The 19,551-nt window shown below is 38.9% G+C and overlaps 1 long non-coding RNA gene across 1 annotated transcript; it reads left to right on the top strand.

Moving 5' to 3' along the window:
• Positions 1-1,521: 1,521 nt before the first annotated feature.
• LOC130548754 (uncharacterized) lies at positions 1,522-12,477 on the top strand. Its single transcript, XR_008962080.1, has 6 exons — positions 1,522-2,916; positions 3,067-3,949; positions 4,542-4,625; positions 4,810-5,191; positions 10,052-10,105; positions 11,414-12,477. It is a non-coding gene; the product is annotated as an uncharacterized LOC130548754 (long non-coding RNA).
• The last annotated feature ends 7,074 nt before the right edge of the window (positions 12,478-19,551 follow it).

The following is a 19,551-nucleotide window of genomic DNA, read 5'->3' as shown; positions in this document are numbered from 1 at the left end:
TTCTGTCCATTCAGGTGAGGTCACCATTCCGTAAAATGTGCTCTTTTATATACTGTGGATTTTGTCATGTACTTACTGCACACTGCAAAGATAGTGCAAGTCGTACGGTATTGCTGCAGTACGTGTGTGCGTTGGAGAGAGAAAATTTCCCCAAAACAACCCACAGTTCACCGATCCGTTAACCCTGTTTATTGATCAGACCTCACAGGCAATAATGAGCTTTCTGTTTAGGGCGGTGACTTGAACGTCTCTTCCCTGTCTCTTCAGCTGCCCGGGGCTCCTGCCTGCCGCCAGCCACTAATTAACACAGAACAACGCTATCGATTTCTCATTCGCCTCAATTGCAGGTGATCTTTGCTACGTCCGCTACACTTTTAGTCAGGATGTCTCATTCCATGTTCACACTCGCTCTTATCTCTAGGCGGGGATAAACACAACATGTTGGCCGTTTACACTGGGTATGTAGTTTATTAAAGAAATTTGGAGATGCGGAAGGATACCGTATGTGCATGTATTTTGAGATTAATTTGAGAATTATTTGGGAGTTGGTGAGGTTAGGCCTTGTCATCAGATCCCAGCCTGTTTCCACACTCACGCCAGACATTTTCGTAGGATTGGAGGTACAGTAGTGTCTAACTGGCCATCTCCGTGAGTATATGTGTGTGTGTTATTTCCAACCCACGCAATACCTCTCTTTCTCCTTGACAGCTTAAACCGAGAACGTATAAAAATAGCCCCGCTAGCTTGTCTTCATGTCCTGCATGTCGAGCTCCTCCAGCAGCAAGTGTGAGCGCCGCTCTTTGGCGGCTTCCTGTTTCCTCTTCCTAGGTGTCTCGCCCCTTGGGCTCTTCATAAATCCGGTCCGGATGGTGCCAAAGTTGTGTCCGACCATCAGCACATGTCAGCGTTCTCCCACAGCTCCTGCAAGTTCTGTTCCCGGGACTTCATCCGTCAGGATTACTATGATGTCCACTGCATTGAAAAGCATGTCCGTTCGGTATATCCGCTCCTAAGTATAGACTCCAGTGTCGGTGTAGCGGTCACCCCTGTTCTGTGGTACCTACCAAGTGAACTCTCTGACTTTGAAACAGTGAATATGTTTGACGTTAAGTAGGTTTTGTTGTAAAAACTTACGGAAATAACTTAACCTGGTTTATTATAACTTATTTACACAATTACAAAAAACAAGACCAGCGTTGTTATAGCTATTAAGTTTTATTAGTACTTTACATTTGACATGTTTTTAAATATTTTGTAATATTGCTTTTAAAAATTAAATTTTTTTTATTTCATTTTAAGCAAGTAATTTATATATTAGTAATTATTTTACATTTTTAACTACTTTTTTATTTTTACATTTTGATATTTATTTAAAAAAAAGTTAAGTTAGCAATTTATTTATTTGTAATGGTTTAATAGTGTGTTGTTTAATCATATATTAATTTTATTTATATGGTAATGATTTTAGTGTCTCAACTTTCCCGTTTTCATTTCAGTTTTTCATATAATATTGGCCTGTACTGTAATTGATTTCAATGAACAGATTGTTTATAGTTTTAGTTTTAGTGATCTATAATAACACTGAAAAAAACATCTAACACTGTTGAAATAAGGTTTCTCAACATGAAGGTGTAAACTGTAAATGATATTAATATCTTTATAACCATTGATTTTTTCTAACAAGGGTTGATTCATATCAAATCAATTGCTAATACCGACTGAAATCATACTGATATTGCTTTTTCCACAGAAAGCCTCGCCAGAAATCGTCTGCTGCAGTGCAACAGTTATTATTATCCCCAGGCGGCTCATATGCGGTCAGTGCGTATGTTTTAATTCCGCGCCTGTGGGCTTAATTGAACAACAAATATTTGTTTGGATGCAAATGCTATAAAACGCATTAAGCGAGCTAGCCGCGTTTTAAAGCTAAGGCTAATAGCTTCAGTGTTGTTTATTGTGCCCTGATGGTGTCATAAACCACGCAACAAATATAAATTCAAACATTCTAGCCTTTAAGTGCGAGTCTACACAGATATGTTTAAATTCTTTATTGGCGTCTCCCATTGCATCGTGTGTGTGTTTTCTTAATAGCGCATTAGTTCAGATGCATAGATGCGCTTAGGCTATTTTTTACGTTTGCTAGGGAGCAGAAGTGCAATTATGCAGAATAGTGAATACAGACCTGCAGGAATGAAACAGAGCTCTATACGTGTGGATGCCAACCGCAGGCTTTTTGACACATCTGTCAAGAGCAGGGCCACTGCGAGCTCATCGCAACTCATGCGACAGGCAACAAGGGGAGAGAACGGCAGGTGGTCGTGCCAGTAGGCGATGCCAAGGTTATCCATCAGGTCATATCACCTGTACAGGGTTTGTGAGTAGGTCACAGTATTGTGCACCACACAGGGAGAGCAAGGGTGGTTTTATTACCCACAATGCAACACCACTGCGCAGTTATTTTTTTAATATTGGGTTGGAAGGTGTAATGCGTTTGCTTTTCATTTTGACATTAGATGTCCCAACAGACCGACGTTGACGTTTACAAAAGGATTTGTCCCTCAGTCAAGATTAAACACAGGGACGAATGCAAAACGTGTGTTTGACCAGCGTAGCGTGGTGTAGTTATATGGGAAGGCAGGTGAAAAGTCAACCCCGTCGCTTGGCTTGCGATTTCCATAATGAATAACAAACGCAAAGGAAATATTAATATACTCCTGACACAAAGAATTCCCCCATTTCCAGCAGAAAGCTCTCAGGAGACGGGCGGCAGTTGGAACTGTAGGTGCTGATGGATATTCAAACAGACGGCCTTGCAGAAGAACATCTCTGATTACCAAAGGCAAACAGCACAGATATATTCTCCACCCTGCGAGGACCGGGGACTTTCACATATGGCTGACAGACCACTAAACAGAGGTGTTTAAGATTGATATGGACTAAAATGGGTTCTGTTTTAGAAAAGATGAAAACTTAAGAAGGAATCTCAAGTATGTAGGCTAACCTTTGATGTAAGCATTAACAAACATCACTAATAATGACGAATGTTCTCTTCTGTTATTCATCCAGGACTTGTCAAGATGAACATGTCATGAAGCCCCAACACAAATCAATGCTTTCCTGACACTCTCAGCTTTCCCAACCCCCCGCAAGCCAAAATCCACTGATGGGAGCCAGATGTTGTTCATATTGACACATCTGCACAGAAGGTTCTCCAGTTCCCCAGGGGTGACATGAACCACAGCGTATCTGTATTTCTTTTCTACAGATCCGTCGCTCAGTTTTCTCCTGTCACTTGTTTAGCTTTAGTCAACTGTGATGTGACCGAGTCTATTCTGACCTCATTCTATCAACATGAGGCTTGTGTCTTTAAGAATGCTTGAGACTGCCAAAGCATCGAACTGTTGGTTTGTAATGATGGATCGTGCATTCACCACACGCGTGGCCCGTCTTCGCTTCAGAGGTCCCCGAATCAGAAAGGATCGCCTGTTGTCCTTGAAACTTTGGCTCGATTCACAAATCCCGTTAATGTTGGGTCACGACAGACCCAGAACTGTAGCGAGAGGCGTCGACGAGAGGCTTGTCGGCTGTTTGTGAATGTGGCATTATCCAAAAGAGTTTTTGGGATTGAACTGGGGATTTTGGGTCGCCGGGCAAATGCAACAGCTAAAGGTCTTCAATTCCAGCCAGTGACAGAGCGACAGACATTTCTATATGTTTGAATTAAATCTGCCTGTTTATCTGAATATAAAAGGGCTCGACGGGGACCTGGGGCCTGGAGCTTTTGAGACTTGGGGTGGCTTTCACAAAGCCTGAACAGAAATGAAAGGCCAATGGAAAAGAAACGGAGAGGCAGGAGGTTCAAGCTGTGAGGTGAGGGTTGTGTCACGCACAATGGCTTTTTTGGTAGGCGCTCTGGTCAGGTTGAAAGAAGCTGACTTTCAAGAGTCATGTAAGTGTGCTTTCATATTTTTTCATATAATATTTTAAGTACAAAAAAGTCGATTTGGCTTTTTGATGAAGAAAAAAGTGAAAGAAAATGTATAGGAAATTAAGGACAAGTACACGTTAAGAGTACAGTTATGAATTAGTACCCTTACAGGTATACTTACTAGTACACTGATATTAGTTTACTTATTACATAACATATACTACAATGTACTTAAACTTTACTTCGATATATTTAATCAAATTAACTTGAAGTACACTTACAAGTTTAAGAGGACACTTTTGAAATAGTACCCTTACAAGTATACTTACCAGAACACTGATATTAGTTTACTTATTACACAAAACATACAAAAAATACTGTATAGTTAAACTTAAGTATATTTGAGAAAATTAACCTAAAGTACACTTATGAATGGGCACCTAGTATACAGTACATATTAGTACACTGATATTAGTATACTTAAAATATATAAAATATTATAACTTCGCTCACATTTACTTTAATAGTACACTTACAAGTATACTTAATAGTACACTGATATTAATATGCGTATTGCATAAAATGTACTAAAATGTACTTGAACTTTCCTTAGGTATATTTAATAAAATGAAGTGCATTTACAGTATGCTCTGTAGGGGACATACAGAATATCACCGGGATCACATCAACACCACTGGTGAGTCACCATTATCAATATTTTCAAGTGTTATAATCAATAACTTCATTTTTGAGCTTCTCAATGATATCAGGTTGTTATTATATGATCATCTTTTCTAGGTTCATCCGAGATAGACGTGTCATGAGCAGCCAGATGGAGTGAAGATGTATTGTTTAATCTCGTCCTCTGTTTCCTTCATCAGGCCTTTGAGTTTGGCTCAGAAGCGACGGTCGTCTGTTCCCGGATCAGCCGCTGTTGGGCTGCAATTGATTACCATCTATATCGCACGGTCACCCGGTCTGACCTGGAACCAGTGCGAGTGAGCGGGGGGCCGAGCGGTGATTGACCGCCTTCCCAGAATCCTCTGCGTCTTGGCCCGTCTCGAAAGGGCTTAATGGAACCATCACTCCAGCGATCCGCGGGCCCGACTCAGCCCAGCGTGTAAACGGCTGCGTCCTCCGCTCAAGGGCAGCCCGGACGACACCGCCCCCTCCCTCTCTGCAGGAGGGCTTAATGTACCTCACGCCACATCCCATCATATCCAGGTCATCTTTGATGAACGGCAGTGGTGGCGCGGAGCCTGGGTACGTTGTGAGCATGATGACAGTAGTACAAAGTTGTGATTCTCTCACACAATGTGCGTGCGATAGTTTAGCAACGAAAACTGTTTCCCTGTGATTTTTCACGATTTCCAAAGTGACACAATTATCCGTTAGCTTGTTCACACCTAGACGAGCGTCTCCGTTGTTAGTCAGAGAAAAGACGTGTGTGTGTTTTTGTGCATGGATAGACTCATTAGCAGCTGCGTGTTACACGGAAACATCTGCGGCCCTTCGGAGAGAGAGCGCGGCTCTCATCTGTCAGTCCAGCGCAGCTGCTGCAGGGCCGGCCGGAGGTCCAACTCTTCTGATGCCCCTTTCACAAAGAGCGCCCTTAAAAGCAGACGTGCATAGAAACGCGGGAAATGTCACAAGGGAGCGTTAGGCCCGTACGTGACTTCACTCTTTAACATCTGCGTTCCTTCTGTGGTTTCACTTGAAAGTGTGCTTCGTCCTACACGGCGTATTTTTAATTCTGAGGTGGGCGAGCTATTAAACACTCAATAAACTGATAAAAATAACACTTAAGTTTGTCACATTGTTTCTTGTTTTAAATGACGGCAGTATTAAAGATTTTTCTTAAACAGCACTACTGTAGATATCAAGATAAAATATTGTGTATTATTACCTATCACATATTTATTAAAATAGTTTAAAAGAAGTGTGGTTACTTACATTTTTTAAATAAAACTTTTTAAAAATATTAAATGCATAATTTTTTTGGATTTTTGTTATTAAAGTATTTTTTAAAAGTTTATTTAATTGTTAATTACTAATTGTTTATTGATAGTTATTATCAATTTTTCATGAGTTTTTATAAGGAATTCTCTAGAACCCAGTTACGTTTTTCAAGCTACAAAAACTATTTAATTACAGTTGGATGCAAGTCCTATTATATTTATTCTTAAAGCACCCCTTTAAGTGTTCAAGGAAACGGTGTGAATAAATGCAGAGCTTGTGCCTCATGATGGATTGACGCGTCGCGCGTTCTGCCCCTCGTTTATACATATGGTGCATGTAAAGGAAAGCCAAGGTCAAGCAAATTGAACCCGTCAGTCAGAAAATCACCTATGCTGGAAAGACAACAGATTGATTTATGAGGAACATGCAGTCCAGCATCCTGACGTCATTTTGTATCACAATGTGAAGATGAAGATGAACCTGCAACTGTAAGGGATCGTTGGGTTCAAAAAATGTGCCGGACTGAGCACACAGAACTTATTTTAAGAGTTTATTTTTTTCTAAGTCAGTTGGCAAACGTCGTTTTGTAGCCAAACTAAATCGTAAAAAAGTTTGGCAGTGGGGTATAAAGCAATTTAATTCAAGATACAAACCGAAAACCGCGCCTTGTGTAAAAATTCTAAAGTCTTCATCTAACTTTTTATTCTTTTTAGGAGTTTTACGTCATCCTGTCATCTTAAATTCAACAGTTATTTAAACGGGTACCCAGAGATTGAAGGCGGTCGGCGAGCTCGCACATTTGTCAGTGCCTAGCTGGACTCTCACGGGAGCGAGCGCGCCGAGCTGAAGTCAAACGGTCCAGCCGGAGTCAGGACGCTTTACCGGGCAGAGGAGTCCCGGGGGACGCGCGGTGCAGATGGAGGTCCCGGTGAACTCCGCTCAATGTCAGCTGCGCTTTCATAAGCTCACTTTTGGTGCAGCGGGGGGCGCACGGGGCCCAAACAGCACATATATTTACACAAAGACAAACGTCACTTTTCGGGTTGTATAGATGGTGCTCTGAGCAGAGAATCTTAAAGGTAAATTGTGTCATTTCTTGCTGTTCAACAGGTTTCCAGAACAGTCTGTGTTTTGTCAGCAGGTATACCTTTCCAAAAAAGAAGTTTATTCAAGTGTGCTATTAGTAGGCTATACTTCTTTTAAACTAAGTTTACTATGTTCTTCTCATAAACTTAAAATGATCCTCAAGTAAAGTACACTTGACTTATTCTGACAGAAAAGTATTTGGCCTATACTTGTATTCAATCTTGGTGCTACGTATACTCTATAAAAGTATAACGAAATATAGTATGCTTGGCTTTGATTTAGTAGTCTATTACATCATTTTCACATTGTCTTTTACATGTACAAGTTTATATACTTACAACCCTGATAGCACATATACATATGGCAGACGTCTATTTGACGTCTGCATTTACATCTGCAAGACATCTGCAATACATAGTTTGCTCATCTGCAATACGTCTCGGCGACATCTGCTGTCAGATGTCATATAGAAACCTATAAGACGTCTGTAAGATGTTTCTGATTTAGAATGGATGTAAAACTGCTCTTTGTAAGATGTTTAGCAGATGTTTTTACACTGTGGATGTTTTCCAGAAATTGGTCTGGGTTTAAGCCCTGCCCGGGAAACCGCCCCTAAGAGTATACTTTAAAGCGTACTTTGATCAACTAAAAAATGTGTTGCAAGTATAGAACTATCAGTATGCTCACTTGTAGTACAGACGAAAAATATTGGTGTCTTCTCAAACTTTACTGTTACACTTAAAGTATACTTGTATAAACTAAGAAGTGGGCCAATTTAGAATCAAGCAGTACTGAAATTGTACACTTAGAAGTATACTACAGTAAATTGATATTAGTAAACTTGCTAAATAAAGTACACTTCAAAATATATTTGAACCTCAAAATATGTAAGGGATAATCCACAGGTAGCCGTGCGTTAAAGGGTTTTAATGCATGACATGGAGGCCAAGAACCACCAGACGGCGTGCGTTAAAAATCCTTTAACGCACGGCTAGCTGTGGATTATCCCGCTTATACCATGGTGACTTGCCAAGTTAAATCTTTTATTGATGTTTACAGTGAAATTTTAGATCAAACAGGTAAAAATTACAATGATTTTGTCAGTTAAATTTCAAATGTAATCAAACTTACCTGAGCTACCTGTGTGTTAAAGGGTTTTAATGCACACCCTCCAGCCAATCATAATCGAGTATTCAAAAAGACCATGGTATAAACATAAGTATACCTATAAAATGAACCTGAAGTATACTTATTTTTGTGAACTGCTGCACACTGAGAATACCCTTGTATTGTTTATGTTGAGGATTGTTCAGCCACATTTCAGATACAAAACTGTTGTTTCAATAATAGCGCAATTTCTCCCGTTTATCTCGGCGTATGGGATTGACCGCCTCTTCACTTCTGCTAATCTCGAGCTATTGTGCGTCTCCTTTATGTTCCACCGGCTTCTATTTACCTTCTATCAACGAGGTTAAGCGAAGTGGCAGTCACACGCGAGCTTTCGGGTAATTGCAGCTGTAAAAAAACAGCCGTGTCTAAATTTTCTGCGAGAGCTCTAATTGTTTTGGAAATTATTTATTCATTCGATTGTGGGGCATTAGTTTAATAGCTATGCTAACAGGATGAGAGATTCGCTCGGCTTTTTTTCATAATTGCTGAATGGGAATCATGGATTGTTAAGGTGGAAAAAGGTCAAAACTACAGAACTGGAAATATGAAAAGGAAGGATAGACCGGGTCCTGCAGCTCAAGTGGTTGAGCGTTGCGCTGGTGACGTCAAGATCAAGAGTTCAATTCCCAGGAATCGCATAGAGCTGGAATGCACTGTAAACTGTTTAATAGAGGAAATTATGATTTTAATAGTTTAATAAAGCCAAGTTTTGTTTAAAAAGTTTTTACTTTGAATAACTTTTATACGTTTTTTTTTACTTTATCCAAATAGCACAGGTACATCTATGTCTGCTAAAGATCTGGAAAACGTCTGCTGTGTAAAAACATCTGATAAACATCTTAGAGCAGTTTTACATACAGTACATTTTAAATCATAAACATCTTACAGGCATCTTCTAGACGTCTATATGACATCTGACAGCAGACGTCTCAGAGACGTATTGCAGATGAGCAAACAATAAAAAATGCGTCTTGCAGATTTAAATGCAGACATCAGATAGATGTCTGCATTTCTGGTCCCCCCCACCTGGGGAACCAGAACAGATCCTGATGCGTAACAGGATTAAATTAAAAGATCCGAAGATACAGGCAGATAATCCGAAGATACAGGCAGATAAGGCGGAGATGGGGATGGAGGTGGGTTTTAAGTGCAACACGATTAAGCGGCTGATAAGGAGCAAAGAAATGCAACTCAAATAGGACGCAGTCTAGTGTGTGTTGTATGACTATTGGTTAACGTTGATGAGCTGCACCTGATGTGATCAGCTGATGCAAACTGAACTCACGTGACCTGCCAGAACTAACGCTATGCTTGATTTCTTACATTTTTTTATAGTATGATGACCCTTTACGTTCCCCTCACGATTTTATCATCACAGATACACCATTTGAGAAGAACGCTTGTGCTGTGTGGTACATTATTGATCATTAATACTCTTTTTTTATCATAGCCAGTGATGCTCCAGCGCTAAATATTCATGCATCTTTTTCTCATTTAAAACACACTTTCTTTAGCCGTAGCGCCTGTACTATCCGCTCCAGCCGTTCAGCACTAAGAGCTAGAATATGTAAATGTTATATCCTCATATCATATTAAGGGGAGATGTCTCTTTGATGACTTCACCATGGCAACCGTATAACTTTCACTTCCTCACGTTATGCTAATACAATCTTGCTTTTTGCTCGGCCTGAGGAAGCGTTATTAAACGCTCACTGTTGAATGCACGGTCAAACGTTATGGTTTTGGCCTCGTAGAGAATGTTTTCTTGTGAGAGATCTTTGAGAAGTACGGATGAGTGCACTTTAAAGTGGTCGTTCGAATGCGTTCATGTAGAAATGAGTACATGCTACCGTACGTGCTGCCAGGGTATCAAAGTTGAATTTTCTTGTTTCTTTGTTTTTCTAACAGGTTGATGGTGCTGTTTCCACATGGACGCAGACTCTCAGCAGGTGTTTTTACATGGTAAGATTGTGTCTAATGGGTCCAGGCGTGGACTGGAAAGGTTTGAACAATAATACATGTGCTTTCAGACTTCACCGAATATAAATAGCACTATACACCAGTAATAATACAGAGGTAATCTGGCTAAAGGTCACATTGTTACTGTAGGTCTACTGAGATAAACCTGTATATTGCAATAAAAAATGTCAAGTACAATAATGAAACTGCGTCGAGAATGTGTGCATGCAGTCTGGATTTGAAAAGTTCAACAGCAGTATATTTAAAGGGACAGTTCTCCTAAAAAATTCATTTCATTTATTCACTCCTCCATCCAAAAGGATATATTTAGCAAAGAAAGAATTAAGCGGTAATTTTGCTGTCAATGTCCTGTAAATATTACTGTAAAGTAATATTTAAATATGACTGTAAAGTTTTGGGATTATTGTGATTGTTGTAATGTGCTGTTAATTTGCACATTAACTTTGTTATTTAGTTAAAAATCGTTGCTTGAATCGTGATGTTCAAAAAGGGTTAAAATGTCTCTGGGGTACAGTTAAAAAAGTTTTATAGGATTTAGTTAATATTATAATTATATATTGATTTTTTCTAAAAAATGCAAATTATTTTGTAAAAAATATTGTATATAAGTAAACATTGACGTTTATCTCCATGTATTACTTCCTGAAAAACATATAAAAATATATAATATGTTTTACTTCTTGCATTGTAAAACATTTAATCTATTTCAATTTAAAAACTTACATTTTTAAGAACTTTAATTTTATCAACCTGACTAGTTGGTGATAAGTCACATTTTGTGTGATTTAAAAATCCAGTTTAACCAATTTCAGCTTCATTTTATAAGTCAGTTTAATATAATTTAAGAAACCTACACCATCGTTGCCATCGTAGCATTAATGGTTTCTAAAAAAAGAACTTTTTTATCTTCTTAAATATATAAATATCAAGATGCCTATGTCACTCAGCTCCATTTATAACTTTAAAAGTTAACGTAACTTTATGAAACTTTAATAGTGTATTTTTCTGGTATGACGGGCGAATGGGGTCATCCAATTTATCTATGGTTTCAATTACAGCTACCTCAATAAAGTTCTCCACTAGCCGTAATTTCCAATACAAGCTATAAATGGCACTTGAGAGCCGATATAAATAACGTCAACACCTTTCAAGTCGTTCCTTCGTGGCCACGGTTGACTAACATTTTTGGGCCACTTTGAATGTTTCGTAGTAAATTGTAATTGAGTTTAGCCATGCGTAAACTCCTCAGTCATGCGCTCTGTTGACAATATGTTATTTGTTCGTCTCCAGGCTTTGTCCCGCGAGGTGTGGCGTTCCCTAAATGAGACGAAAAAGTGAGATGCAAGGGGAAAGTGATTATTAACTTAATGCGAACGGCTTCTAGGGTGGCGAGATCTTCACACGGTTCAGTAAGTAAGGAGTTCAGCCCCGCGCTTTAACTCCAGATGAAAACATTCGCCCGCTTTCACAGGCAATTACTGCGGCCCTCAATCAAACCCTCTGCTCTGAATGTCAAGCAAGGACCTCAGACGCTTCACTGGATTCTGGAGCTTTCTCCACCAAAATGAAAGCTACCAATGCTGTTGACTTAAACATGGTCATTTCACCCTAAACCACCGTGAGTGTTATTTACAGTTTATGCGATCATTTATCAACTTCAAATCTAGACTCTTTTGAGTTTGGCAGAAGTTGGACAGAGGGGCCAAATGACTTTTATAAAATGATACTTCAGACCCTAAAATCTGATTGGATGAGCCAGTTTCAGCGCTATTGTGACGTAGTCACAAACCAGCGGCTGGACGTAAAATAAATTGAAGTTGCATAAAACCTTAAGTGTTAGCAATAAAATGTGCTAAACAAAATTCTTTAACTCTTGTATCTGCACTTGACCTCTTGTGTGCTATATGTGACCCTGGACAACAAAACCAGTCTTAAGTAGCACGGGAACATTTTTAGTAATCGGCAAAAATACACGGTATGGGTAAAAATTTACGATTTTTCTTTTTGCTAAAAATCATTAGGATATTAAGTAAAGATCATGTTCCATGAAGATATTTTATAAATTTCCTACCGTATTTTTGTGAGTGGATGGCCTGCTACAGTGCCTCAGATTAACAACTTCAAAGGTGATTTTCTCAATATTTTGATTTTTTTGCACCCTCAGATTCCAGCATTTTAAATAGTTGTTGTTCCGCCAGATAGTGTCCTATCCTAACAAACCATATATCAATAGAAAGCTTATTTCTTCAGCTTTCAGATGATGTAAAAATCTCAATTTCGAAACATTGACCCTTAAGACTTGTCTTCCAGGGTCACATATTACAAAATGCTGGGTTTTCAATCCATGGTTATGCAAATATGGACATTTTTTAATTTAAATTTTTAAAAAGATTTTTTTGACATTTTTCATTTATTTGTCATTTTTTCCCACGGTTGGGCCAAACATGGGCATTTTTAGATTTCATTTTAAATTATTAAAATGAATTTATCAACATTTATTTGATCTTATTTTACCTTTTTATTTATTTTAAATTATTAAAAGAATATTCGTTTTTTTTGTAAATTTGTTATTGGGTCAAATGTGTACATTTGTATTGTTTTCATTGTTTTTTATTATTATTTTAATTGTAATATACTGTACCTAACCATTTGTTAAAAGAACGCAGCATTTCTTAGTGTTTTTCCCATGTTTCTCTAATATAGATACAAGATGTTGGAATCCATCGAACCTCTTTTGTGAGACACCAAAATAGAGAATCTACTGATCGATCAGCAAAAGAGAAAGACAGATTATGAACACAAACTTATTTCTTGTGCCTGCTTGTATTTGACAGAGAAGTGTTGCCCATTTTTCCCATCCAATCTCAGCCCACTTGTTTTTAGACAACAATTATTATTGTATTCACCATGTGAGGTTTTGAGAACACAACAACTCAGTAGCTAGACTGATGCAAAACAACGTTTTATTAAACAAAGCTGTCGATGTGACGCACATTCGGTTGCCGGACACACAGTTACTTTGGATGTACAAGTATGTTTTCAATTCTAAGAGTGAGACTCGTAAACTTGTTCTGTTGTTTGTTTGTGGGCAGGTTAAGTAGTAAAACGGACATTGTTCTGATCTCAGGTCAGTGAGTCTGGCATTGTAGAAATGATTTGCACAGATAGCTGAAGAGATGAGAAAAGTAAATGAGTAAAATCGTCTTTATAAATGGAAATGTGCTTTGATTAGAAGTATTCTTTAGCTGTCATACTTAAAGTGTTGAGATATCTAGATATGTTAAAAGTCAAAGTGAGTCACCACTCCATGAGAACAAAAGAAAGACATGTCACAGACCGATTTAGCTCTTATTAACAACAAATTAACTTGTGGGCCTACAAGTGTTACGACAACACAGCAATGCATTCTGGGAGGTGGGTCTTTTGATGACATGAATCATTTTTTATTTCTTTAACCGTGGCATAAAGCAGAATTATTCCAGCTGAAGGCAGAAATACTACCTGCACCTAATTGTTCTGGACTCCAGAATAAGTCTTAAAAGTTATAATAAAGTTCACGTTTGGTAGAATTAATGAGAGGGAATAAGAGACGTGAAATTACTGCTGATGGGAGCGCGGTGTTCTGTTCTCGGCTTGGCACGGGCTCACGGGTTCCTCTCTGACTGTTCTAAAAATGGCCTTTTGTTGAACATTTGGCTGGAGCTCTTGGGTGAAAATTGAGCCCCCAGCGCTGGACTAAAAGGGGTTTAACGGCAGAATCGTGCGTGGGGATCAACTCGGTGTCATTTTGAAATGTTACAATGGTGAGCAGATTTTTAACTCGCGCACGACCCAAAGTCGAATGAGTTTGGCTCGGAATATCAGTACAAATGTTATAGCTGCATTATAAAGTCATACGTTATATTAATAAACCACGACAAAACATTGACAACCAATTTTATTGCAGTTGGTATTAAGATTTCTTAAATCTACTGCACCTGTAAGTCGGGGTAAGAAGCGTGTATATAGTGATGGTTCTGATATCTTTTGTGTTTCTTGAGAACAGAGCTCATATAATAACTCAAGGGACTCATATTCCATTTCCCCCATAATCCTCATAGCCATCTGTACCAGACGAGCGAGCTTGGGTTTTAATAGCTTTGTAAAGTTACCAAACCGTACACTTAATCTGTGCCGTGCTTTCTATCATAGCCGGGTAAAGTAAAAACATCATTTTCAGATGCATCACATACGCTCGATGTCACGCTACAGATGAGGCTGGTTACGGGAAATGCTTGAAACACCCGTTTGACGTCAAACTTGGCAAAACATGTCTTCATGTGCCTTGTTTGAAATGATTTATAAATAAGATTGGGTTGATTTCTTGCAGACATGCATGTTGCATGTTGCGTAGATAGTTGAAATAAATCAGTTGCATACTAAGACTTGGTTTTAAATACTATTCGTTGTTTGTTAACGATAGAAAAAATAGTAGTAAAACATGTTATAAAAAAGTTTGTGAGAGAAAAACATTAATACTTTGGACTTTGAATAAGTTGCATATACTGCACATGGAGACACAACATGATAGATTCGAATACTCTACTTTTTTTTATAGATTCGTATACTCTCGTTGGTTCTTGCGTGAGTTGTGACGAAACATAATAGATGCAAAACACAATACACAATGAGATTTGACACTATAGACGAGCGTCATATTTAAATTTATCGCACTGGGCTGCGTTTCCCAAAAGAATCGTAAGCCTAAATTGATCGTAAAAATGATCGTACGAGTGATCTTAATATTATGGTCTGTTTCCCAAAAGCATCTTAACTTAAGTAGCACTTGAAAATCATCGTAGATCTACGAGTGCTCTGGAGTAATCGTAAAGCCCTAAGTGCATCGGAAGAAGACAGATTTATAAGGTCACCTGCAGGACAACCGGAGAATTGCGCTTAAACTTAAACACGCCTATGTGACTTATGTTTTTATTTAGTTAGTTTTTTGGTTTGTTTAAATAAATTAATTTAAAAAAAACAGTACAAAAAAATACAGCATAAAAATTAAACGACTGAACATACATTTATAAAGTAAAGAATAAAAAATATATAGTATGGGCAAGTTGTTGGTTCTAACAAGGGATGCATGTTTTTTTGCCTTGATTGCTGTATTAAGGTTACTCTACATTTTATGCAAAGTAAAAATGTTGTGTTTAAAAGAGAAATTGTCAAAATGCTTACTTGGTGGTGGTTGTCAGTGTCTTTGTCTTTCTCCTGCTACTGTTTAGTGTAGCCGTGATTTCTTCTTTGAGACTATTGTGAACTATCCTCTAATTATATAGAGGAACCATGTGATTAAAGCTTTTCTGGCTGTTACAAACTTTATATATTACACACTGCCTATTATATGGTCAAACATACGCTCTTAAGTGCTATCCATCGTTATCGGGAAACGTAGCCCTGATCTGTATGTTGCCATGGATACGTGACATACCAATCATATCATATCGATTTCCCATTTTAACCCACTGGAGTCATTTGGATTACTTTAATGATGTTTTTGGAGCTTTTGTGTTTTAGCATGTTGGCTGTCATATGAGAAGATAAAACGCCATTTTATTATGAAACTATTCATCCATGTTCATCCAAATGATGTCATATACATGTGCTATGAGTAAATCACGAGAGAATCTTCATATTTGCCTGAACTATTCCTTTAAGCCAAACTATATTTCTTTCCGTTTTTGTGAGATGTGCCCACGTGTTGCTCTTAAAATGTGTCTGGCAGTCGTGGACCCCAGAGGCCCCTGTGCACAAGAGACAGAATAAGAAGCATTTACAGTTGGGGAATGGATTAGACCGACTTATTACGCCTTGAAGGTTAGCCGGCGCTAAAAGACAAAGAAACAGAGGAGAGAGACTTACAGACGGCGAGTTGAGGATGCACATCTGCTGTAAACAGGCTTTGTACTTTCAAACAAGTGTGACCTTACTGTCTCCCCGCTGAAGGGAGAGAGAACGCTCTCCTTGACAACTTCCCGAGAAGTCTCTTCAAACAGGCTCGACGATATGCAAGTCATGTAGCGGTTCACACGGAGGCCGCCGTTGAACAGACGGTTATTGATTCGTAGGTTTATGCAGAAAAGCGATTTCTGCTTGTAATTTTAATGCAGTTACCGTGTTATATTTTTACACCCGCTCAGGTCAAGAGTGTCAAGTACAGTGCTTTCAAAAGCGCCGTTCTGGATGGCTTGTGTTCTTTTTGAGTATGCTAATTCAACGTTCACTGCTTTTAAATGAAGTGCTCGCCCCAAACCTAAAAATCGGTCATTTACTCACCCTTGCTTTTAAACCAATGTGACGTCCTTTCATTTTTAAAAATGAAGAAGAGGTTTGGAAGCAACTTTATGTTGACAGAGAACTTGCATTTTGGTTAACAGCAGTAAATGTTGAGCGTTGTTTAAACGTTTCATTATAGTTTTCCACAATCTGTTGATTTCTACATAATCGTTCGGTCCGATATGGGGGCTTGTATCGTTCTGTTGCCGGCTGCAAATGTATTTGGACGCCTTTAAAACAATTCATCATTTACATTCATCCAAAACAAGAATTCATCAAGAACGAATTACCATCCGATGTTAGACATTATCATTTGACTGCGCCGGGCTGTGACTAAAGACAGCCCCGGAGATATTCTCGTGAATGTATACAGCGCATTAAGCTTATATTTCAGTGCACACCACAGCACATAATAAACACCAGCCGGCGGAAAACTTCTCAAAAATAGCCGGGAAGAAAATCTTCACCGTCAACTTTACATGCATTCGTCATGATATACAATATTTTTAATAACAACGCATGCGCCTGAGGAAATTACTCTTATGCTGGGTTCACACCAAACGCGAACAATCGCGTTCCACGCTCTTTGTTAAGCCTCGTTCATATTACAAGCAACAAAGCGACATGATCCCATTCATTTCAATGGAGAATTGGCGACTTCCGGCGACACGAGCAGTCGCAACCGTTGGCGACCGGATGGGCGTGTCTAGCGACGCGACAAAGTTGAGAAATCTTCAACTTCGTGCAAATGAAGCTCGACTTTCAGAAGCGACAGCCAATAGGAAGATGGTAGAGCTAACGTGATCAGTGGATGTCGTCACTCAGGCAACCACTAGTGGTAACGCCCACTGACTTTCTGCGACAAAATCGCTTATAATCTGAACGCAGCTTTATTACTCGCGTGAAAAGTTCGTTATTTTCGCGTGAGTGATGCGATCTGAAAGATATTTTCAACCTTCGCGGAAGACGAGATTGACGCCGCGACTTTGCGTATGACTTCGTATGTAATTTACTCGCGCTAAACGCTTAATTCCCGTTTGGTGTGAACCCAGTGTTAGACGTCAAAACTCATGACGTTTCAGAAATGATTAATGAGGTATAGAGCCTATGTCAAGTATTTACTGTAACTTTTCGTGCTTTGATTTTCTTTCTACAAAATCTACCATTTTTTTGTTACGGAAAAGCTTTTTAGCACTCGTAGTAGATGCACCACACTGTGTTTGTCAACTCAATTCCGATGTCTAATTCTTTCCAAACAGCCCATCATTCTCAAGTAGTAAACGTAATGTTGTTTCGAACTTCACCAGTGTTGTTTTGTCATCCCACCGACAACCCTCGACGCCCGTGAGCGTTCTCCGCCGACGTCCGATGACGGATCACCAGTACCAAAGGCCCACCTCTGTTTCTCCTCATAACTCACGTCCACCTTTCGTCGCAGGATTTTAATAACAACTAATGCTCTTTTATTCATTTATCATGTGTGTATTCTGAACGAGAAAGACCTCGGGCGAAACAGAACGCAGGCACAGCGTGAGGGATGAAATAATGACCGGAGTGCGTGATGCATTCTGGGAGTTTGTGGAAGTCATACCAGCTTCTATGTTCCCCTCCCTTCGGGCGACAAGGTTTTTATGTTTGACACACTTGTAAATGACATTTACGTTTTACTAATGTTGTAATCATTTTATCATATTTTGATGTTATTTGACTCTCCTTTTTGATTTTTTTTCTTTTTACGTGGTTCAAGTTTCCATAAGAAAGAAAAATCACAGGTCAGATCTCTCAGATCTCCTGAGTTATGAAAGAGCAACATCTGGCCAATAACATTTTCCTCTGGGTTTGTTTAAAGGGATAGTTCAACCAAAAATGAAAATTCTGATATTTTGAAGAATGTCATTAACCAAACCAATCTCATTCCCCACTTACTCCCATAGTATTTATTTTCCCAGAGTAAATGGGGTATGAGATCTGTTTGGTTATTGACATTCTTCCAAATATCTTCCTTTGTGTTCAGCAGAACAAAGACATTTATACAGGTTTGAAACACCTTGAGGGGGAGGAAATGATGACAGAATTTTCTTTTTTGGGTGAACTGTCCCTTTAATGGTGTAAGTGCTGGTGCATCTAGTTGTGCCATAAGCTGTTATGCTATATTTGCAAATAGAAAAAGAAGCAAAAATAACATACAGAATGCCATGCATATATTTATCTCTGCTACACACAATTTAAAATACGTAAAAATGTGTTGCGTAACAGATATGGCTTTTAAACTAAGTCTGCTGTGATGGGCCATTGTAAAGCTCCATAAACCAGCAGACGGTCTTGTATTCAAACACACCAGAGCATGTTCAGACAAGTCAGTCTTTCTGCTCTATATGGTCTCAAAAGATTTTTTGGCAAGGCCTTAATGTTGTTTTTTTAGTACGTGTTCTTGCATTGTAATGGTGGTCCTCAGAGACAAGATGTCAGCGCTTATGAAAGAATCCCTAATGGAATTTCTTGTCATTCCTCGAGAAGAGTGTTGTTAGCCAGAATGCTAGATTGTCTAAAGGCAAATGTGCTGTTTGTTGCCAAGCCTTGGTTTTGTGAGTATATGTGCAGTTGCTGGTGTGTATTCAGGAAGATGTTTTGAGAAATGGTTTCATGTCCATACAATGGAAGTCAATGAGGTTCAGTGTTGTTTGGTTGCCCACGTTCTTCAAAATATCTTCTTTTGTGTTGTGTAGAAGAAAGAAAGTCATACGGGTTTGGAATGACGTGAAGATTTTCTAATGAGTGGCATGAACGGCATCTTTTATTTCTCTGTGTGCGTTTACCGTACAAGGGGGACAAAATAAAGTCCACAACCCGCTGTCTGAGAGAGAGAATGAAAGAGCTCATGAATTTATATAAGATTGTGTTGAAATGGGAGGGCTGTGGGCAGTACAGAGCATTCACCCAACGCTTATGAATTCATCCAAAGCTAGTGAGCTATAAAATGGACTTTTTGATTCCTCCAAAACCCTTGTATGTCCGGCTTTGACTGCATAATTACAGAGAAAACTTTCTGCCGACCTGTCGCCACAGAGGGCAATATTGGGGCTTTTTACTTCACGGTTATCGTGTGCAAA

This window comes from Triplophysa rosa, linkage group LG25, assembly GCF_024868665.1.
Source record: "Triplophysa rosa linkage group LG25, Trosa_1v2, whole genome shotgun sequence".
NCBI classification, from domain to species: Eukaryota; Metazoa; Chordata; class Actinopteri; order Cypriniformes; family Nemacheilidae; genus Triplophysa; species Triplophysa rosa.
This window is presented reverse-complemented; position numbering and strand designations above follow the sequence as displayed.